General features: G+C 37.3%; 1 long non-coding RNA gene across 2 annotated transcripts; it reads right to left on the reverse strand.

The window, feature by feature from the left end:
• Positions 1 to 855: 855 nt before the first annotated feature.
• LOC121070021 lies at positions 856 to 15,789 on the reverse strand. Of its 2 annotated transcripts, none has more exons than XR_005819832.1 (3): positions 15,701 to 15,789; positions 10,895 to 11,039; positions 856 to 963 (listed from the first exon to the last, which is right to left on the reverse strand). It is a non-coding gene; the product is annotated as an uncharacterized LOC121070021 (long non-coding RNA). The 2 variants fall into 2 exon arrangements; XR_005819833.1 differs by lacking the exon at positions 15,701 to 15,789 and adding an exon at positions 12,085 to 12,174.
• Between the last annotated feature and the right edge of the window lie 8,742 nt (positions 15,790 to 24,531).

Here is a 24,531-nt window from a genome sequence, read left to right on the forward strand (position 1 = left end):
CCCGACATATAATTACAGAAGCACTTGGAAAAATAAAGCCAGTTAATTAATATAGAAATATTGTAATCTGCCATGTAAATACTTTTCAAAATAATCCCACTAGTGAACCAACTTCTTTATAGTCAACGAGTTTGTCTACTGGAATATAATAATGATTCTAGCTGAAGCAGCTTACTTATTATGAGGTAGTGCTGCATTCTGAACACCAAGTATAATAAAAGAAGATTTAGCCTTGGGCTGTTACTGCACAGTCATCATAATTTTGTCATACACATACATTAAATTTGTTAAAGTCTTCAATATCTAAAAAAAGAAAAAAAAATGGAAGAACAAAACTATGAGAGGAATATGATGAATCATAGAAAATGGTGTTTGTTTTCCCAAATGTTAATCTGCAAATTGTTCCAAAACAATGCATTTGTTTCATTTTTTATTTTTTTTTCTTTTGAGGTGTAGATATAGTCTAAGCATTATATACCCTTTAAGTTAAAGTTAATATTTGAAGTTAGATTTTGAACTGAAAGGTGACGTGGAGTTAAGAGAAAATTATACCTTTTGCTTCATAGTGTTTAGAGGACAGAAGTGGTAAGATAATCAAAGACAGAAAAAAATATCTTTCTTTTTTACAAACAAGGATTGACCATTCTGTATATCAGATGACAATAACCAGGCTTTGCAATAAGCCTATAAGAATGAAAACAACTTAAACTCACCCTTGTCAAGACTAAGATAAACTTTTAAAGAAAGAAAAAAGAAAATAAATAAAATAAAACCAGAGTTGAATTTCAGCATGTGTATCAGTAACATCAAAATCATTACTGACCTTTTTGATGGTTAGAAATTCAGAATGTTACTGCAAATTTCAGTCTTAAAACAGCCTTTATAGGAGTACTCCAATTTATTTCACAGATACTAGTCCCAAGTCATGTCTTCGGAATTCTAATGCGGCTCAGGAAACAGGATCTGTAACAGTAATATGATTTTATTAAATCAGGCTACATTTGAGTTGATAAATCTAAGTTAATAATTTGTCTGTAATGAGCCTGAGCTCTATATGGAAGCATTGCATTTTTCAGGTGTTCCCTTTAGTTTTCTGGGAGGCCTCTCCATGACCCTCTGCTGCTTTGTCAGGGCAGAGCTCCCCAGAATACTGAAAGCAAACCCAATAAGAATTTCCTTTTTCTACTACATAATTTTCTTAGAAATAAAAAACTATGTTTTATTCTTCTGGCTTGAACCCCATGGTCCATACCCCTACAACAGAGCCCAGTTCATAAAGCTCAAGTCCTAAGTTTTAGTGCTAAATCAAAGACAAGTTTATTCTTTCATATCCTTTAAAGTTCTGTTTTCCCTGAGTTTTACTCCCCATACAGCTCAGCACTTGACATAAAAATAAAAAGTGTTTAAGACATCCCACTTTAAAGAGCACAGAGGTGGTATACTGGCATCTAGATAAAGTTACAGATCTCAAAGATATTTTCAAGTTGCCTGAATCAAATGAACACCCAGTAGAAGGTGATAATAGAATAATCATAACAGGACCCTCCTAAGGCTTGCAGCTTGCTTGACTTTCTTTCTTTCTTTTTTTTTTTTTTGAAAACTTCAAGTATTTCCTTACCCTTGTATTCTTTCTCTTAGAATTTTCCTTAAGAAATTAAACACATGATTTAAGTCAAGAAAAAATTGGAAATTGCTCATATTTTATGTCTTGTTGGTAAAATGAGTACTGCAAAAAAATGATTGCATTTTCAAATGATAATATGTGGACTTCAAGATATTTATAATTAACTCCTGTAGAACTCTATAAAAGTACAGAACAAGGTAATATAACTTGTGTATCTAACAGGGATAGTCAGAAAACGATTGCTTTTTTCTAAAACACTTTTTTCTCTGCCAGAGAAAAATACAAAATAGCAAAATACAAACAAATAATAAACAAATATAAATAGTGAAACAGTACGATAGCAAAACACATATCTCCAGAAAACTTTTTCTTGGGGAGACTGAGCTGAAGCATATTGCTTCACAAACTACTTTTGCGAGGGGCGCTTTATGCAGACAGGTGAACTACTTTGCCAGTGTACCCTTCAGTCCTGCTGATTTCCTACCTGTTTCCCAAACCAGCTAACAGAATGTGCAGTTCACTGTCTTTGCACATAGCACATGACTTCATAAACTTCAGGAAACCCTTTGCCTTATTCATGGATCCACTTTGACAGAGAAGCAGCAGTGTTTGTGCTAGAACAGGTAAATCCTGTCCAGGATTATCTAAGTAGGAAACCACAATGTGAAGGCACAACTGGAGCCAATCTTTGCTTTATTCTGTACAAGTAAAAAAACGAAACAAAACAAAACAAAAAAACAGAATAAAGCAAATATGGTACAAATAAAAGCCAACTCATGTCTTGGCAGACTGAACTGCAGCAGACTAGTTCCCTGACTTTTGGAGCAGTAAGATGCTGGCTAGATGTTTCTTATGGGGAACCCATACCAAGTATCCAGATCTACCCAGGAAACCAGCAGGATGCCATAAACCAGCCCCACAGAAACTGGGCATCTGCTGAGCTTGTCAACAATAGGAGGAGGTTTCTGCAGCCTGACAGATGTAACATCAGTGCCCACCATGGTTGAGCACTTCCCCCAGTTAGTCTGGAGGTTGTATGGACACTTTGCATTATTGCCATCATCTGGCTGACCCCATGTGCTCACACTGCTGTCTGGCCCCTTTCTCCTTTCCTTAACATGTAGCACCAAAGTAACAAGGTGACCCCTCAATTCCACATGCTCCCAGAGGGACTGTCTTGTCTGAGAGTCAGCGTTGTGTGGTGCCAGCACCTGGGAGCACAATTCAAAAACACCTTTCAAAACTGCTGCCCCAAGATGCCATAGCAATTTTTCAGGATAGACAGCAAGATATCCTCATAACCCTTTCCTCTATTTCAGCCCTCTGGTACCTACCAATCCCTCTGTTGCTTTTTGGGGTACCTCCACTTAATCTACTTTTTGGCTAATCTAACAGAGAAGAAGAAAAATACCATTGAAAAAAAGGACCCAACAGGTGGGTTTCCATTTAAAATAAAAAACAACACCTATATTGATATTTATGGAGAGTGAATTATATCTTAAACTATTACCCTGAGATTCAACGGCAGCAAAATCAAATTAAGAAACACTAGAAGACTATATTTCTAGCCCATTAATATCCACTTCTATTTTTCCTTTGTAACTCTATGCTGTCCTTTCCTTCTCTACTACTTGGCCTTCCAGATACAACAGATGTTATATTTTGAAAATGAAAATTTTACAATTTTGTGGAGAAAAAAACTTTTTCAGCAGTAACATCAGTTTCTTGTTCTCCACATTTAGCATTAGCAGAACCATTTATTGGCATATTTGAATAAATTCCTAACTTTTTTTTTTTTAATATTAAGATAAATAACATTCATCTGTTCTTAATAATGATGGTGTTATCAGATATTCTTTTTCTGATGAAAGACCTAGGATGATAAATGAAGGCTTAGAAATATTAAAATGAAGACTTAGAAATAATAGGCTTGATACATGACTTTGCCTGAAGTGTTTGTTGTTAGTATGTAGCTATAATTTTATAAAGAAAAAAGAATAACCTTCTAGAATTCAGATAGGACTCACCATGGTTGATCAAGCATAGACTTGAGTGGTTAAAAATATAAGAACTGATGTTTTTCCAGTGATATTTTTTTCTGTGTCCTCACAACTGGTTGTCTTTTTTTGTTGTTTGTTTGTTGCTGTGGGTTTTGTTTGTTTTTGTGTATGTGTTTTGTTCTTGTTTTTGTTTGTTTGTTTTCTAGACCATGAAGAAAAAAACCTATAGTTTGACTGTGTTGGAAAGAAAGAGAAGAGAAAATGGGCTAATTAGGCAAAGAAAGATGCATTTTTTTTCTGCACCAGTCAGAAAGCAGTCTGTTTGATATTGCAAACAGGTCAGGAGAAATTATTAGCAAAGTCTTTTGTATAAAGTAGGTAGCCCTTGACTAGCCACTGATTCCCAGCAGCAACTCCACAACTGCTTCCTGTTATCAGAAAGCAAAGAAGATGCGTCATCACCTAACTTGTGGTCAGCAGGGTCTCACAGGTTGAGATTTATGCAAGACTTGTAAGGGAACAGTACCTTCTGCCAAATATTCATCACAAATGCGTGTATTTAAAGTTGAGGGTTTAGCTGCTGGTTTTCTTCTCTTTGAAGAAACCAATAAACAATGTAGAAGTTATCTTGATTACAGGATAAAGTACAAGAACCTCTAAAAACATGGAGGACATAAAGGAAGTAACAAAATGTAAGATTTTCACATGGAAGCATACGGAAATTTTTAAGTTTATCTCACCTCTTAGACAAATTTCCAGGTTATTTTATTAAATGCATTAAAATGATGTTTTTGTTCACTACCTGTCTACTCAGTTGTTTATTGGACTCATTACAGTTAAGAGAAGCTTTACAATAGCTTTGCAAAAGGAAAGCAAGTGACCTTATATTTTATTACTGAGATGGTCTTCCAGAAGAACAGCATGGGAGGAAGAATAAAAGTATCTAGTGGGCAAGTAAAATTAGAAAGATATTTGTAAGCTAACAATTCAATGAATATTGGGAAGGCTGAGATTGAAAGGCAAGGAGAAAAGATAGCTTTTGGCGTAGCAAAGGGAATTCAAAGGAAAGGAATAACAAGATCAGAGGAAGGAGCAATAAATTCTTTTGACAACTTCAAAGCCAGCAGAGTTACAGGGAGGAGGCATATGCAGGAGTTTTCATTTTGCTGAACTGTATTAATTTTCACAGTCTTTTTCAGTTATGCCCTACTTAATTTCTATCTGTAAATGTATTACCAGCATGGAGATCCCAATTATTGTGGGAATTGCAAAGATCACATTTATTATAGGAACTTGTTAAAATTTCTTTTCTAAACACATTATCTACAATGTTATTTAGTTCCCAAGCAGAGAAGAACCCCAAGGTTGAAAATGGTGCAGATCATAGCGTTTGCAGAATTCAGACCATTTACATGCACATTTGTTATCATATTTATATTGAACATCAATTCACTTTACCACAATGGAGACAGAAAATACTTTCTTTGAAGGTGTGGTGTTCTGTCAGTTAAAGAGATTACAGGTGTAGGCTTTTTTTTCTCTTTCTTTAGGGTGGAAGAAGGGGCTTGGAAAAGACAATGACCATGCATGCCTTTCCCCCACTCTTTTGCACAAAAATTGGAGAAAACCCCCAAAAGATGTTCATACAGTGCCCTGGTTTCTGTGCAGATTCTCGTGGTTTAAACAATGGATGTTAAGTGGAGGCTTTCCTGGCAAGTACAGGAAGAGAGAACGTATTCTACATTATTTAAATGCTGCTGAATTAGGAATGTATGATTTATGCTGAAATAGATAAAATGATACAGGTCAGACTCCCTTGTGTCACTCTCCATAACTGCACAGGAACCTTTTCTTCATTACTCGATGCCTCAGATGTATCTGTGCTGCTGTCCAACTGTCTTGTGGAAAGAGCCCAGGGGACAGAACTGAGGGAAGAGATCTGTGACTCTACTTTTGCATATCAAATGGCTGTAGACATGTCTCTAAGAGAGGTAATGAAACTGAGCAGCTTGCTGACTGGCAAAATGGATAATGAAGAGATGATAACAAAGGTAGAAAATCAGAAATGAGCCATCCTTTTTCTTAATGAGTCATATATACAATTATACGTATACATATGCACGTAGATACATACGTATATTATATACAATTATCTGGGCAGTTGATTAGAATAAGATAGAATGAGTAGTAAGATTTTAAGGGAGAATTTCACTGTTAAATTAATGGAAGACATAAATTTAGATAACAGAAAAACCTATTGGAATAAGTTTCCTTATTATTATATTTTTTTAAAAGTCAAGCAAAAAAAAAACCCTGAGCATTCGGTATACCAGGAGCTCATGCAGTGATTACAGAACAAGAACCTTACAATAGTGCTTATGATTATGTTTACCTGCAGATGGTGACTAATTTAACTCCTGACAGGTGCTTCAAACAGAGTTTGGCATTGGGTAAGCATGTGAGTCAGCCTGAAAGTAACAGCCTGACTCCTGTGGACTATGAAAGCATGTGCATCCTTGTTTGACAAGATACAGAGAGCACTGTCTAATTTTTTTCCTTTACTGTGTTAGAAATTTACACTTTGGCAAGCATTCATGTGTAAGTCATACCATCTGATAAACACAGCTACAGAATATTAGGCTTGAACTACTGTTGTTCTGAAGTTGACACAATGAATTAATAGAATTTTTGACAATGATTTTAGTAAGACTAAAATGACTTTCATCTATTTCTCAGTGAGAAACAGCAAAAGTAATTTTATTTCTGTTCTGTTTTTCAGTACTGAATCAATTAGCCTGTACTGTCTGGCTGTTCTATTCAAGGGGAGAAACCAAATAAAAGCGGTAGAGTTACAGCACATCTGTTTGTTTTCTTGTAGACAACATTTATATGAGTCAGTGTAGACTGCAGAGGAATGGGAAGTGAAAAATTTCAGGAATCACTTTGTCAGCCCTTGTTCCATCTTTATAACTGTGACATCTTTGGTGTTTGTCTAACAACGACTGCCTTTACAGCAAATTAAGGACAAACCTAAAATATTTTTTAAGAATGTGAGTCAGTTCTCAGGGACTTCTCTAGCAGCAAATGCACGTGAAAACTAAAAAGTGATTTCCAGTACTATTATTGGTAGCAGATTTCATCTTTTAGTGGTGGGTGTCATGTGGTCTTTGCTTAACCTTCAAAATATACGTGACTTTTTTTTTTTTTTGGCATAGTAAAACTGGAAAATGAAGTTTTATCTTTTTTATCTGCAAAAAAAAAAAGTATTATTTGACAAATTTTATCCAGGTTGGTTTGTCAATTTGCTCCACTATACTACAGAGCTGACAGACCATGCACTGTTAGTCTTGTACTCTTAGCTGAATGTACTTCTCATCTTCATCTGCAACTGTAACTTCCTTTCCTTTTCTCTGTGCTTATTTAAAGCTGTTACTACTGCATACTATATAGGTGAGGAGGAACATTTAAAACACATAGCATAAACTTTCCCAAGGACCCTTACAAGACACACTATGAATCTAATGTCCTTGGAAACGACATATTTCTTATTTATTTTACCTGGTTCATGTTTTGAAGCGATAACCTCAGTAAAGTGAGCTACATCTCAGCTGTGTTCATAAGATTTTTGTGATTACAATATCATTGCTTCTTCTGCCAGTAGGTGCCATGTTTGGCAGTCCCACTTGAAAACCTCACAGCTCAATCAGCATTGGAACTGGTCTATCCAGTGCAACACAGGAAAAAAAAATGTTGTATTGTCTGTCTATTTTCTGTTAAAAATGGAGAAATTCAGTTTTCAGTGTTAACTGCAATGACAGTCTATTACTAGAACACACTTTTTAACTCTGAGAAAAATAACCATATGGAAGTGCACTAAGTAAATTAAGAATCTAGGGACTTCATTGGAAGCTTAGCCCAGCATCATAAATTCAAAAGGAGAAGTGTTTGTTTGTTTGTTTTAAATTTCAGCAAAAGTCAGTTCATAGTGACCAAGTAATGAGCAGAGTCAGGTGCTTCACTGAAAGGTGCAAATATCCGGCCACATTGATAAACCATGCAAGGTGATCAGCTGCTACTTAACCTCAAGTACTTAAAGTTTGATCAAAACCCTTTAGTAAGAAAGGAAGCATTAAAATGCACCTCCCTGCTGGAGATGTGTGCTGATTCGTGACAAATTCTCTCTTTTCTTTTTTTTTTTTGTGTCTGTTTATATTGTATATAATTATATTCTCTTTAACGAAGGGACACATTAATAACTATGCTTACTGTTAGAAAATTCTTGAAAATTCTTCTGTCAGTAGACAAATATTTACTCTCTGAAATTGTATCTCTTTTCATTAAAATTGGCTATAGATTATGTTAAATATATGGGTAATAAAATGATATGTATCATGTTGTAAACATAAAATTAAATATGTAGGTGAAGAGAAGAAAACATTTTCCAAGAGGAAAATCATTAGTTTTAACATCCTAGAAAACTCTTAGATCAATTCCCATTTTAAAAATACCACATTAAAATAAGCATGTTATGTATTCTGTGATTAGTTTTATACCCTGAGTTACACAACAGCAGGAAATATATCATACTCGTTCTCGAAATCGTGCTTTGTTGGAGGATTGCATGCCTTTTCTCACCCCCCATGTAGGAACCCTACAAAATCTTGTGTCTTAATCCAAGGATTTACTCTGTGTGAATATCCCTCTCTCAGCTCCCACCTGTTAGATTTCTCAGTGTTGTCCCCTGCAGGATCCAGAGCACTGTTTCCCCTAAAACTGCCTTCCATTCTCTATACGGACATATATTTTCTATAAATTTCATGTAGTATGTAATGCTTGTCACTTTTACATACTTCTATCTGATAATTATACCTGACAAAAAGGTGAGAGGTGTTAGGTATTACAGGAAATTTATCAGAAATGTCTATTCTAAATAGTCCTCTCCAAGCAAGCACAAGACAACACTCCACTGCCAGCCTCTCAACACTGTCAGTGACAATAGTAACATCTGCTGCTCCTATGTTCTTCTCAGTCCATCTATAATTTATCAGCATGAAACCCTAAAGCCATGCATGTTCCTCATGGAGTCTCTAGCAACAGGAAAATCTGAGATGTAGACATGATTCTCATGAGATATGTTGCCATGTATTTTTCTTTAATGAACTGCAGGGTTTTTTGTCTTAGTAGAAATAAATGAGCTTCAGGTAATGTCCTTGCTGAGCATACCTGCATAAAATTCTAAGTATATATCTGTAAAAATCTTGTTTTCTAGGGCTTCAAAACTGTCTCACATTTAAGTGAGTCTAGAGAATCTCTTGGGCTTATGGAGCACAACGTGTAAACAAGCTGCAGAAAGTTATAAGGAAAGTATACTGAAAGTGTACTGAAACAGGTTAAAAAACATGTACTCCTGAAAGTGTCTGAAGTTCCTTATATAATGTAGACACTTCCACAAGATGAAGGTTAGCCCTGTTTAAGAAACTCAACAACAACAAAGAAAAACATAAAGAATTTACTCTGAACTAGGTCATCTGGATTCCTGTTCAAGATAGTACACTTTTGTAAGTCATATGTTTATTTCCAACTATGAATCTCTTGATACATTGTAAAATGACTTTGGAAAAGCAAGGGGGAACACAGAAGGAAATTTGACTTTTAACTAATTAAGTTTTATAATATCCCCATGAAACATTTCTTATTAATTACTGGGGAATTGCAAGCATACTTCTCATCTTAATGTTAACTGGAGCAGTAGAAGCTCACAACCATGAAAATAAGATCGTTTCTTTTAGTGCCTAAAGTGGATGTGAGAATTTTGGCCTTAGCATCTATCTAAGTAATATATTGATTTACCGGCAGAAATGAAAAAAACCTCAAAACATCAGGCTCATTCTCATCTGTGTATTTTAACTTGAAAAATTACCTTTTCTTTATACCTCACCCTTGCATTTCAGGATTGTTTCAATATATTTGCTGAAAATATATGATGCACTGTGCAAATAAATATGACCTATTTCAAGAGCCCTGGGAGGTATGTTAGGAACTGAATTGTCCTAAACATCGTAATGGTTTTAGAAAATTTTCCTGTCATTGTTGCAAACTGACAGACTCTGCTCCCAGGAGGAAGGTGGAAGCCAAAGCAATGTCTGCCAGCTGGTTCACAAAGATACCACAGCGTCAGCACATTAGGGAGCCAAAGGGCCAGATGGTGAGAAAGACCAGACCTTTGAGTAGATTCCCATTCTCATCGCTGCAATCACCTACGGCTGTAGTTAGGCTAAGGCAGCTCATTTCTCTCTATCTTTCCAAGTGCAATTGGTTGGCCTGTAACCACTACTTGGAAGTAAAAACAAATGATGGACTACTAAAATTTATGAAGTAAAATCTCTATTTCCCCTTAACATTGCTAGGTCCAGCAGCCTTATGTATTGATCCCACTCAACCAATATTTCAGCTTGTTGTTTATACCTCTATTTTGTTTTCTCTATTTCCTTTCCAATGCAGCTGTATGCAACCCTACTTCTGATGAGCTTAGTACCCACCTGCTTCTCATTGTAGTTGACAATAAAACCTTGCTCTGGATGACAGGGTAAGTAATAATGTAATTACAGTCTTTCCTGTAAATTGTGAAACTTAGTGCCGCCCTGTCCCTACCCCATCCCCCTGCCAATGGTCTGCATACTCACCATAACAGCAAATATGAATGACGTCATAAGCCAGTTACACCAAGAGCAGAACTCCTAAAAGCAGTACTGTTTCCTATTACTGTAGGAAAAAAAAAAAAAAAAAAGTGGAAACATTAAATAATTTAAATTACAATCTACATAAATGGAAAAGCTAAATCTTTTCTCCATACTAATGTCTTTCTCCCACTAGCTGAGAACAATCCCCAGGAAACATTTTCATATTAAAACATCTTGTATTTGTTCTCTCCTTGTTAAGTCCCTATAAATGCAGTATCTCTTGCTTAAGTATCATTATAACTTCCTTCTTTTGAGGAGTGCTGGAGTGCACAGCAGCCTGGAGGATTATATGAACCTATTGCAGCAAGACCAGGAGGTACCTCCTTTGAACCGGACTCAGACACTTTCTGTCACAGGCAACCTCGTCACATGTTGCCTTTTAAAGTAAACTTGTTTAACTCCTCCTTAACAACAAACAGCATTTTTGGCCTTCACTTTTCTTATTTGGAGCTATATCCTCTCTCTCTGACAGTTGGTTTATTCACATGTATGTTATGCTTATTTGGTTTGATGCAGTCTTTTTTCCTTACCTTATATAATTCTTTCCCCTCCATGGTGCTTATCCATTTGCAGTAGTTACAGGAAGCAACGATAACTCCCTTTAGAATTCTCCCAGAGTTGGCTCTCTACAGCTTTGAATTTAATCTATAATCCAGGGTTTATTTTTTTTCTTTCCTGTTAAGAAATGAATAGTATTGGGAAATTATTAACTCTGTATCGAATAGAAGTAATAATCCCCGATCTTCAGTGGAGATACTTCACATGATATATCTTGGGGTAACATTTGTGTGGTTTTTTCAGGCTAAATCAAATTGCTGACTCAGTTACAAGAGGAAAGTCAGGCTTCCTCTTTCCCTGTTAATGAAGTATATCCTCTAAAACACATCCTCATACTTACATTTAAGCTGTGAAAATTTATCTCATCAACATTCATTCTCACATAATCTTCTTACAGTTTATTTTGGTTAAAAAGGTCTTAAAGTAAACATAAAAAGAAGTGAAAACTGAGACCTTTCTTCAAACATCTGCATTGTTAGCACATCCTAGAGCCTATAGGTGGTTCCTTAGCTAGAGGTCTTACACTTATCCCCACATTAACCAGCTGAACACAGTTTTCCAAATGGAGCTATATCAAATATTGTACTCTTTCAAAAGCTTCATATCATATTCATGGTTGAAAAAAATATAAGAAAGCTATTAGATTGTTCTCATATAATCTTTCTTTGGTACACTGGCCCTGCTACTGCTCACAACATTTCCAACTTGCTTTATCTCGCACTGGCAAAGTAATCAGAAACCAACTACTTTAATTCTTAGTCTTTTAGTCTATCCATTAAATTGCATTGCACAGGCTGGGCTTCTGTACACATAAGGAACCGGTTGAAAATTTGTCTCATGCTTTGGTAAAACAGAATAATCTCTCTCAGATATTTCTTAATTCTAAAATGACAACAAAAAGGTTAAAAGAAACTCCAGAGCTTTGCTGCTTGTTTTCCATACTTAGGATGTGACATTTCTCCTTCCAATATTATGTACTCTAGTTTTTATCCATTGCACACAGGTGTTCCATCATGTTTAGCATAAATTAAATCAGGTTTACTCGAGAGAAATGCAAAAGAGCTAACACTAAAGTGCTGTTTTATATTCAGAGAAGAATGAAGCCATTAAAATAAAATAAAATAAAAGTTCCTAGGATTATATTCAAACCCTTTATATTCACCTGTTTCCAAAAGAGGAAGTCCAGTGAAATACAGTTTCCAATTCCTCTTAAACATAGTAATCAATTTCAAAAGGCTGAATAATGAGCCCCCTGAGTTACAGAAAAGCAATGATCTTAAAACAAAAGGATTTTTACATGCTGATGCAAGAGTTTTGGGGAGAGCATAAGGGTGAAACAAAGGTTAGGAAAATGTAGACTCTGCAGCACCAAGACTATTCAGGGTCCTTTGCCTACTCACTGCCAATGTAACAAAAATGTAACTTAAAACTTTTTAAATGTAGTATTTCAGTTTAAATATTAACAGCAAAAGAGTGTAATTCTTTTCTGAGCTTTCAGAGTTAGAGGCATAGCTTTAGTTCACCAATTCACTGGTCTAAAAAATATCACTTCTTCATGACAATAAGCATGACATTTGTTAATCTGATTGCAATACAGCATTCCAAAAAATTCCAATTCCATGTAGCAGAAAACTTACAACAACGGAAAAAAATAGAATTTTTGTGTGCCACTCCACATCTGAAAAGTCTGTCTTTATAAAAGAAAACAGACCTAAGCACAAAGCACTAAGGTACTAAACAAAATGGGAGACAACCTTCCAGGTGGCATGACTCTGTAAGCATGAACTGAAATTGCTCCAGCAAAAAGCAGAGCTGCCTTAGCAGAGTAATACAGGAGAATCCCGTGCGTAACAAAGTCCACAAATCCACACTTCTCAGGCAATCACCATGTTTTTCTTACACATCCAGATCTATCTACCCTACACAAAATTTTGCACAGCCCCTAGTAAATCTTTAGCTCTGATAACAAGGGTGGCTTCTTTGGTGGTACTCATTTGATATTTGGACATGTTAGCTCTGAGTAGATGGTGACAGAACCATAATCTTCCTGGCTTCCTCCCCCTCAAGGTCAGCACCATCATTTCCCTCCAAAATTCAAAGCCTCTAAGAGTTAGAGAGAAAATAAAAAAGAAAATATAGAAATATTTTCTTTTCCTCTGTTATTTCTTTACTCCTACCTCCCCAGTTATGCTCGAAACTGAAATGAATGATTTGAATCCCTAAAATACAAAAAATAAAAATCCTAGAAAATTTATCTGTATAAATTTTATATGGGTAGAGAAAAACTAAGTATGGTCAGCTATTGGTTCAATTCTGATAAATAAATTATTTTTCTCAGTGGGTGTGGTGGTTTTACCTAGCTGGGCAGCTGAACTCCACAACTACTCTCTCACTCCTCCTCCTCAAAGGAAAAAGAGGAGAAAATACAATGAAAAGGGCTCAAAGGTTGAGATCAGGACAGGGAGATCATTCACTGATTATTGTCACAGGCAAAATAGAATCCGCATAGGGAGATTCATGTAATTTGTTGCCTATCGCTAGGAGAATAGAGAAGTGACAAACTTAGAACAAACTAATAACAGACTAAAAGCAAACTAAAAACACCTTCCCCCCATCCACCCTCTTCCACCTCCTCCCCTCGAGCAGCAAAGGAGAACGTGGGCTGCGGTCAGTCCCTAACGCTTCATTTCCACCGCTCCTTGAAGGTCACTCTCTGCCCCTGCTCCACGTGGGGTCCTTCCCACAGGATGCCGTCGTTCCTGAACTGACCCTGTGGGGGCTTTCCACAGGAAGCAGCTCTTCAAGAACTGCTCCCACATGGGTCCGTAGCATGGGGTCCATCCGTCAGGAGCAAACTGCTCCAACATGGGCTCCCCATGGATAGCAGATCCCCCCAAATCACCTGCTCCTGTGTGCACTCCTCTCCACAGGCTGCAGCGTGGAGATCTGCTCCATATGGGACCCATGGGCTGCAGGGGGACAGCCTGCTCCACCAGGGGCCCCTCCACAAGCTGCAGGGGAACTTGTGCTGCTTGCCTGGAGCACCTCCTGCCCTCCTGCTGCACTCACCTTGGGGCCTGCAGGGCTGCTTCTCACCCCTCTCTCCCAGTCACCGTTGCAGAGGATTTTGTTGTTGTTGGTTGGTTGGTTGGTTTTGTTTGTTTGTTTTCCCTTTCTTCACTCTGCTCTCCCAGAGACTCAACCAGCATTTCTCACTGGCTCAGCTCTGGCCAGCGGCGGGTCTCCTTTAGAGTCAGTTGGAACTGGCTCTGATCTGACATGTGGCAGCTGCTGGACTTTTCTCAGAGGCCACCCCTGCAGCTCCCTCTGCTAACAAACTCTTGCTACATAAAGCTGATAGAGCGAGAGGAGAGAAAATTGGCACTGAAAAGTACAGAAGTGATGACTCTTGTGAAGAGGAAGGAACTGAAAGCACTTATCTCACATTGGTTTGGGTTTATTCCATATCTCAGTGTTTCTTAAAAATGAAACTGGGCTGTGGGTATTTAGCAGTATTCATGAGGTTTGCCTACTTCTTTTAGAAAATTTGCTATCAACTTGTATGCATATGGAATTGGGGGGGGTTGAGGCTGGGAAATCAGCTGAACTTTTCAAAGTAATTAGTTATGCCTCAGATAAGTTGTTTGCTACAGCTGCATAACTGATTTTTTTTTTTTTTTGATTTGGAATTCAAATTAACTCATAAATATTGAAATTATAAGCTTAAGGAAATGGTACTATTTGATGCATGGCCTATTTCTAAGAATTAGTCTAATAGAGAAATCATGGCTAAAGCGTTACCATTTTAGTACGGCTGTACTGTTATTCTAATAACGCTTTACTGACCCTCTTAATAAAAGGCCCATGTAGTGATTATGGTGCTTCTGTGCATTATTGCCTTCAACCTCCTGCTATACTATTCCCAGCAGCTCATTATGTTGGATTTTCATTCAGAAGTGTTTTCCTCACTATTAACTATTGCAGTGCTAAAGCACCTCACATCAGTCTACTTCACGGACTGCTTATACAGAATCTATAGTACTGTTTTCCAGTATTTTAGTTTTTTTACCACACTGGATATGAAACTGTCAAGTGTCCTCATACCCTTACTACTTCCTAGCAAAAACCCTATTAACCAGTAATATCAGTGTGAAATGCTCAATGTGAAAATTCAGACATAAACATTCTAACCTCTTTTTTTTCTAACAGGCAAACATTCTTCCTACTTCTACTGGGCCCCTTTGCTGACCAGGTTCACATTTTATGGCATTCATGAAAGCACAGAGGCTTTCTTTGTGTATATAATTCCATACCTTCTATGTAGAGAGTCTTATTTGATGTGAATGGTTTGCATGCTTTTAAACTACCAAGCTATCTCATAGCTGGCGTTCATGTCAACGTTACTTGTTAGTAAAGTCCTTCACCAACATTTATCTGAGCCCCTAGCATTCTACAGCTGTGATCTATCGCATGTGCTAAATTGGCATGTGAGTGAGGTTACGATATGGAAGTTGCTCTGCTTTTCAATGACTTGCTTTTAACAGCCCTCGATTTCTAACTCCTACCATTTCTGATCACTTCTGTCTATTGAGCGTGAGAATGAAGGATTCTGGTAAGGTTTTTCCAAGATCTTTCTAGCACTGCTTCTGTTAGCTGTTTTCATTTCTGGTTGGTTTGCTTGAGCTACTGAGATTATAACCCACAGTGTGCAGTCTAACTGCCAATGTCTCCTCCTAATGGACAAAGTTGATGAGCTTTCAAGGTTTTAAAATTCTTACCATTGTCGAACATCCAATTCTCAGGTACATTCATTCTTGTCATTGATCTTTACATATTCTTTGCTCCATGTTGTCACCTTGCTTCAGTGAAGCCTGCTTATAGAGATGTGTCACAAATTACAACACTGTTGAGAGTGGAATCTGATTAAGTACATCACCATTTCTCCATCTGCTCTTTTTGTTCTGAGCTGACTGATTTGTCTCCTTACATTAAAAGTTTGAATGCTTCTTTGACTCCCTCTTTCAATCATATCTGCTCCTTATCAAGTGTTTTATCCCACTACCATTGATAACTGGAATTGCACTGCAGCAGATATGGGAACTTGTTAAAATAGACATTTTACAATGGTCCTGAAAAAATAACCTTCAGTATATTACCACCTGTAGTAAATATGACTGCTACAAGAATTGTGACTCACATAAACTTAATTCAGTGCATTCTTTCCTACCCTGAGAATATTAAACACCAACATCCTGTTAATCAACTGTTCAAAAAATTATTTTAATGACTTCTAAAACTGTCTCTGTGCTGGGAACTGTATCTCAGCTGTCATGAGATCATAAAATGCACTAAGGTAGGTCATCAAATGTGGGATTATTCCCTGAAGTATTTTGTTGAGTGTTTCTTGCAAGTCTAACAATTACCAGGAAAATTTGGGCAACCAAGAGTCTGCATATAACACTGAGGCACAGATAACCAGCAAAACACTCTAGCTTAAATTCTTCCCCATGATGAAATCATTTCCACAGCCGCATATTTTCCTTGGTGATCTTACATCTAAATCTAAATTAGGCATAGCCCCAGACTGAGAATACTACAAAGGTTCAGTTCTGGTAGTTCTAGAAAGTTGCATCACATCAAAATCCAATGAGAAATGAATACACTTTACATTGATATAGACCATATGAAAAGCATTATGGTCTTTAGCAATTAATTTCAGTTTTAACAGTGCTGTTTTTTTCTTTAATAGCTTGTGATACATTTCTAAAATTTGCATTAGATAAGCATAGAGGAGAGAATTTGCCAAGGCAAGCAAGAAAAAAGTGTGTGTTTGTGGTGGTTTTACTCAGGTGGGCAGCCAAGCTCCACCACAACTGCTCTCTCACTCCCCCTCCTCAAAGAGGAATGGGGAGAAAATACGATGAAAAGGGCTCAAGGGTTGAGATAAGGATGGGGAGATCGCAAAGTAATTATTGTGACGGCCAAAACAGACTCAGAGTAGGGAGATAGTAAGATTTATTGCCTATTACTAACAAGCTAGAGAAGCAAGAAACAAAGGAAAGAAACCAAAAGCAACCTCCCTCCCATCCACCCTCTTCCACCTGCTCCCCCCCGAGCGGCATGGGGGAACGGGGGTTATGGTCAGTCTATAGTGCTTCTTCTCCGCTGCTCCTTCTCGGTCACTCTCATCCCCTGTGCTGTGGGGTCCCTCCCACAGGATGCAGTCCTTGCTGAACTGATCCGGCATGGACTGCCCACAGGCAGCAGCTCTTCAAGAACTGCTCCAGACATGGGTCCGTACCATGGGGTCCATCCCTCAGGAGCAAACTGCTCCAACCTGGATCCCCCACGGGCAGCAGCTCCTGCCAGGTCACCTGCTCCTGCGTGGTCTCCTCTCCATGGGCTACAGGTCCGGCCCGGAATCTGCTCCGGCAGGGGTCTTCCACAGGCCGCAGTCTCCATTGATGCAGGTCCACCTGCTCCACCGTGGTCTCCCCCATGGGCTGCAGCGTGGAAACCTGCTCCACCATGATACTCCATGGGCTGCAGGGGGACAGCCTGCTTCACCATGGTCCTCACTACAGGCCGCAGGGGACTTCTGCTCCGGTGCCTGGAGCACCTCTCCCCCTCCTTCTTCACTGACCTTGGCGCCTGCAAGCCTGTTCCTCACTCCTCTCACTCTCCCAGCTGCTGTGTGGTGCAGCGTTTTTTCCCTGTCTTAAATATGCTCTCACAGAGGCACAAAACAACATCGCTTATTGGCTCAGCTCTGGTCAGCAGTGGGGCCCTTACCAAACATGGGGCATCTTCTAGATCCTTCTCACAGAAGCCACCCCTCTGGCCCCCGCTACCAAAACCTTGCCACGTAAACCCACTACAGTGTTTAAGAACTACATTCAAGCTGCAGAGTGATATATTTAGACTTCATACTCTAAAAGTCTGAACATTTCAGAAATCAATGTATAGTCAGTCAAGCAAGCCACAAATAAAATGAACAAGTTGGACATAGAGACTAGACACAGGGATACAAACAACTGAATGAAGACATAACTCTGCTGCAAAATGTAGTCTTCTTCCTGAATTCCTCAGTTCAGAACAAATTCTTACTGACTATAGTAAATACATTTCTGATGCTAAAAGATTTCCCAGAGATCTTGGGGACAAGAATATATTTTAATGTAAAATAATTCATATTTTCTGTGGGTCAAATATTGCAGAGAATTCTAAAGCAATCTTGGTTCAGGATTACCAGGGAGTACCAGCTAAAAACTATTAAGGTAGAGGAAAAAGAAAAGAGATCTTGAAATAAGAAGATGCGAACACAGACTGAGAGAAAGCAGACACACAGGCCCAATTTATATGTACACACATATGCAAAAACTATTTGCAATACAAAAAGGAGGCAGGAGAAAAAAAAATCATAGAATCATTGAATCATTCAGGTTGGAAAAGACCTGCAAGATCATCTAGTCCAACCTTTAACCTAGTACTGAAGTCCACCACTAAACCATGCTACTAAGTTTCAAATCTACATGTTTCTTGAAGACCCACAGGGATAGTGACTCAATCACTTCCCTGGACAGCCTATTCCAATGCCATACAACATTTTCAGTAAAGAAATTTCTCCTAATATCCAACCTAAACTTCCCCTGGTGCAACTTGAGGCCATTTGTCCTTGTCTTATCACTTGGTGAAATGTGTACCAGTATAAATGCACCTGTATAATAAATAAATAAGTAATAAGAAATAATTGTATTTAAAAACACAAGAATGAATATATTTAACAAACAATTTTTTAAACTTCAGCAGCTGAGGAACTAAACTGCAGACTGGTTCAAATCAGTCTTACCACTTAAAAAAAAAAAAAAAAAAAGTGATCTGGTTGCAATAAAATCTTCATGCTTATATCTTACCTTATGATTCACAGTTGTAAAGCTCGCACCCTTGAAAACAAAGTATTGTAGAGCTGGAATCATACAAGTTACCTTTTTGGAAGCGGGCGACGAGATACTTCAAAGAAATAAGAGAGTGGATATGTACTTCTCTGAAAGACAAGAGGAAACTCTAAAAAGAAAATTTCTCCCTAGAAATGAATCAGACTGGACCTATACAAGTTAGTTGGTTCAGAGTTTAAAGACCAAGTACACTAGACTTAATTTTTCTTTTATTTCAACAGCCTTTTTTCCTGTAACCACAAAAATATTTGACAAACTTAAATTAATGCAGTTTCTGTAATTTAGACAATTCTTAAGTGATTTCATGCAAACAGATAAAGGAGAAAGCACTATTTCCATTAGTAGCCACTGCAGAAATATGATAGATATTTAGTATGCTCTCACCATCCTCAGGCAAAAGGATAAAGTAATAAAATGGCTTCCGGTAAAGCCTTTTGCCTGCCTGAAAAAGGCCTAATACTCAAGGAAGAGAAACAGGTTCCTGAAATGACCCTCGGAAGCTCTCCCAAATGTGTTACCATCCATTTTCAGATCTACTACCAGAAAGTTGGTGAGTGGACTTTATTTTCCTGTCCGGAGTACCAGCTGATTCACATCTATCCTGATTAAGACTAAGTCAAGGCTGGTCAAGCCTTGGAGTGTTCACTGCCTGTGACAAAGCTGCTGGTGGCAGGAACACAGTACTATGACCTCTTCCTTTAGGACAACAAAGTGCCTCCAGTACATGAATTCCTCTATCTCATTTACTTAACATGTAAACTGTGATTGTACCAGCATGCCTTTAATAGACTTTATAAGGCTTTAGGATTGCTAATATTCTATAGGACATAGTCCTTGCAAGTGTTGACCAAAGCAGCCTTAGTTTTCTGCTCAAGTATTATAACTCCATAATGTCAAACTCAATTGAAACTTACTATATGTCAACATAGTGTGATGCTACTCATAGTAGAGTGAGCTTTGGGGCAGAGAATATGCAAAACCACAAGAATTTGTGAAATAACTTCTGCATAGACTACATGGGTCAGAAATCCAGACAGCATAAGCTTTATTTATACTGTAAGCAGGGGTGAGAGCATATGCATTTAGCCCATGCCCAGATTTCCTGAGGTTAATGACCTATTTAGTTCACTCTAGAAGGCACATGAGCATTAATCCATATGGATGATAAGCAACCATAGCATCCACCAAGAGATACACCAGTATTAACTTACCTGTAGTGAGATTTTTTCTTGACATTGACCTCCTAAGAACTGGCAGGGGTTTTCAAACCAAGACATACAAGCATTAGGAAAATGCATGAAGGAGTTTATATCTAGTTACTATGATGCTTCCCCTTTCTTATAAGAGGTGGAAAGACAACAGGTCTACTGAACATTATCTGCCTCAGGGTAGAAAAAAAATATAAAATAGTTCAGCAATTGTTTTGAAATGTAGGCTAGAAAGAATTAGGGCTTTAAAAAGGCTGTTAATTCTAAAATATCTGAATAACTTGAATCTGAGTGCTTTCAAGCCTGTATGTCTGCATCATAAACTTTTGAAAATGGTTCATAACAGCAATAATCCCAGAGAGAGTTGCCATTGCTGCAGTTCCTCCCTATTTTAGGGGAATGTTCTCTACTCTCACACTTGCCTCAGGCCATTAAATAATAAAGAAATAATTACCAGAAAATTCCTTGGTAACTGGGTTCATTATTAAAGCAAGATATTGTTTACAAAAAATAGTTTGTTGTTTGTTTGTTTTTCAGAAATGACTTCACATAAAAAGTAAACAAAAGCTGATTTCTTTCCAATGCAAATTTTGTGTTTGCAACTCAACTCATGTGCAACAAAGGCGAAATAAGCTAAAATATAATGGGTGATATTAAAGTAAGGTTTGCAGCCAGACGAAAGCCAGTTTTGGAAAGAAAATGCCACCTTTGGAACCAGATTTCTAAATAAATCAGGGATTACAATCTGGATGAAGTATATAGTGTGTAGCCTGCAAATGGAGGCCCACAGTTTCTAGGTTTTAGCTAAGTACAACCTTATAGAGTCTCTTTCCTGTTTGTCCCTTCAACTGCTGTTTTATTTGCCTTGTCTCAAATGCTCTCACTGTGCATTTTACAGATATGATTGACAGGATTCAGTTACCCACAGATAAATAACTGGGGTCATCTGAGGTGCTGCTAGGCACCTGGAAAGGTGCAGGAGTTCACTACTCCAGTGTCTGCCTGCTGCTGCAGATTTCTTGGCTGTCCTGAGCATCGAAAATGTTACTAAATGTCTCTGTTTAGGCCACTGAACCCAGGCCAGGGTGTCTAATCCTCCATTCCTCAGTGAGGTAAGGGGCCCCAAGGGCAAATCAGACAGCTAGGTAGCTAGCTGACTACCAGGCTGAACCGTACTGACACCAGGTAACGAAGAACAAGAAGACTGCTTTGAGATGACTGATTTGACTGTTCCCAGTATTATAGAAGATCTCAAGAGTACTCCTGAAACAGCTGTTTGACCATTTCAAGCACAGCAGGACTGTGTGCATGTTTCTAATTTTCTTTTAACCACTTCTAATCAAATGTTCTTAATCATAAAAAAATTTGATAGATCAGACAAAATGCAATCTAACAGCAGAGTGCATGGGCCCTTTGATTTAAAGAAAAGACTCTTGCAGATAATAGTCTCAAGTGCAATTTTGCAAATTTGGTGAGCTCTTGAAGTTTAAGATACAAATAATGTACTGACAGAAAATGGATGCCCATAACAGGTAAAGAAGGTGGGCTGGCCATGAAGAAGACAGGAATCTTTTATTTTAAAGGCTACAAATGTATAAAAGAAAGATGAAAGATAAGGTTTTTCATGTCTCATACTGCCTCAGCTTTCTGATCTCTTGAATTCTGTATGAGTCTTACTGTTTACTTGGTGTAAACATTGTGCTCAGAGATATTAAGTGCTTGAGGATCACAGATTTGTTTCTGTGCAATGCAAAGCAAAATACTCATGATTTTTAATTCTATTACTGCATTAGGATTGTTCAGTAATAGATAAACAATTTCTTGAATTCCTTCTCATTAAGCTAGTTGTGTAAAACACACAGGATTAAGTGGTAAATATAATAAAATTAGTAAAATAAGCTGGAATGTATCTATCATTTACGATAAATAACTGCATTTAACTGCATTAAATTATCCACAGCAGAATTAGAAGGGCTGAACACCTACTGATGTATTCTACTACATGGTCTGTATGTGTATGTGTACCTATAGAGCTACTATAAGGAAAGGAAAAATGAAGACACTAGTGTCTTTTCAGCTTACATGCAAAAATATCATTGATCTCTTTCTCATAAATAGCCTGGTAAAAGTATTCCTGAAAATATCATTGCTAAGGAATATTACCCCTGTGTAAAAACTGCCCAGAAATAGCTTATTAGACAAATTATCATATTCATCTGACTTTGCCCAGGAACACTCACCCATGTAAGAAATTGTTCTAACGTTTTCTATAGTTTATGAATGAGCTCTCTATACAGCATTGCATTACACAATTAAAGCTATTACTGTAAAATCCAGGAAATTGCATTCATGGTTAATTGCATAATTCATGAAGCCAGGCAAAGTGTGGGGTTGGTAAATATGTAAAACTTTTCAATCAACTCAAGTAGAATGAAAGAGGAAAAACACATTATTATTGGAGCTTTATATAGAAAATAAATGTTGAGTGGAGAAATGCATTTTGTTTTACATTCTCATTTAATGCTACAGAGGAAAAAGTGATGAGCACTATAAAAATAAGCAAGAGTTACCTTGATATTTTTCTTTTCCTGTTGTGGTGTAGACAGAAAGACTCAAAGATTTCAGCTGCTTATTCAATCTAGTGTTGATTAGCTTGACTTACAAAGCTCCTAACTGGAAGTTGATAGCTCTGTACACTTATTTTTATTTTTATTACTTTTGATAGGAGCAAGAGGTGAAATAGGAAGAGATAACTATCTCTGTCATGCAAATATATTTGAAAGTATAGAATTGAATATTAAATGAAACATATACATCCGAGGCTTTAAATTGTTTTTGTACCAATTCCCATCTCTTTCAAACTTAAAACACTTTATTCAAAAGATCATTAATACATTGCTATAATAAATCATTTTTTAATGATTATTTATTTTAGCGATCTATTATTGATCTTTCCAATCTTGGTCATCTAAGTGCTATGGTATATACTTATGGCTATTACTATAATGCTTACCCTATTACCATGCTTAAAATTTTTATTATATAAGATGCTCCCTTTTATAACATTCTAGAGGGGGAACTATTGTTTAGAGCAGGATTTTGAGTACAAGCAAAAGGAAAACTTTCAGACTAAGCAAATGCTTAGCCTTTATTCACATTTTGTTCACACTTATGCTGTTTATTCTCTTTTGTGTCAGGAATATGTTAGTAGCCAGCCAAATAAAGCATGACCATGAGTATTGTAAGGGTTTGGCCTCATGTTTGTGGCAGAGCTCAGCCAACAGACTACCAGTATGAATGTTTGGAAATAACAGAACATCTGCAGGACGATAGGGGAAAGCTGAGGAGAAAGCTATTGCTCATCCATTCATCTATAACCACCTCCAGTTCCTGTTCTGGGCTTGGCTGTTTTGATATACCTCAATCTAATCATATAAAATATGAACACACCCCAAGGCTTAGCTTAAGACTACTGTGCTAACCTCTTTGAAACAGAAAGATTCTTGTTTCAGATGAAGTTGGTAATGCTATGGGAATAACCTAAGAACCAAGCAAGCTGCCCTTCAGGTTAGATATCTACATCAACACTTTATTTCTGTAAAAGCTTCTGATGCCTATTGCCTGGATATATCAGAATACATACTGAGGTGTTTAAACATGGAATAAAGAATTTACCATGAAACTGGATCCTGTAATCTCTGCAGAAATTTGTGATCTAGGAAAGAAAGGACATGAAAGCTAAATGCTGCGAAGTTGCTAGTAGATTGCAGCTTTCTCTTGGATGCATTGAGTGACTGTGTTATTTCGAACATTGTTTTATAAACATTGTCACCAATAAGCATAGCTGTGTTTTGTAGCAGACTGTTTTCAGTCAATGCAATACACATAAAAACATCCTACATGGAGTCACTGATACTTTTTTTCCAGCTAAGAAGAATTTGCCTTCTCTAAAAACAACCTTATTGCTAACTACTCTGTAGGGCTGCAGCAAGACTAAAAAATTACATAGAAAAACATTGACAACTAGAAATTAATAAGCCAAAATTAACAGTCCCTCACAGTGATTGCACACAGAATTTGAAATGTTCACAAATTAAGAAACAAGAGTCAAATATATTCTTTTTTCTCAGACCCATACAGTTATTTGCCCTGTGCTTGAACTTCAAAATGCAATTCGAACTCCACAGAACATAGGAGATTGTAGTAATCCACTGCTAAGTCACACAATAAATGTGAATTGCAAGTCATGTTATCTGGGATGGAGTTGCCACATGAAGAACACAGTAGCATTTATTACTGTTAATGGTTCCAAGAATGTATTCTGCAGATGGTGCAATATTCTTTCACAGATGTAAAGATTTCAGTATCAAAAAATTAAAGATTTTCTTACCTGTTTCCTAGTCCAATATAAAATTCTGATTGATATCAGTATAGCACAGCAAACAG

Source organism: Cygnus olor, chromosome 4 (genome assembly GCF_009769625.2).
Source record: "Cygnus olor isolate bCygOlo1 chromosome 4, bCygOlo1.pri.v2, whole genome shotgun sequence".
Taxonomy (NCBI): Eukaryota; Metazoa; Chordata; class Aves; order Anseriformes; family Anatidae; genus Cygnus; species Cygnus olor.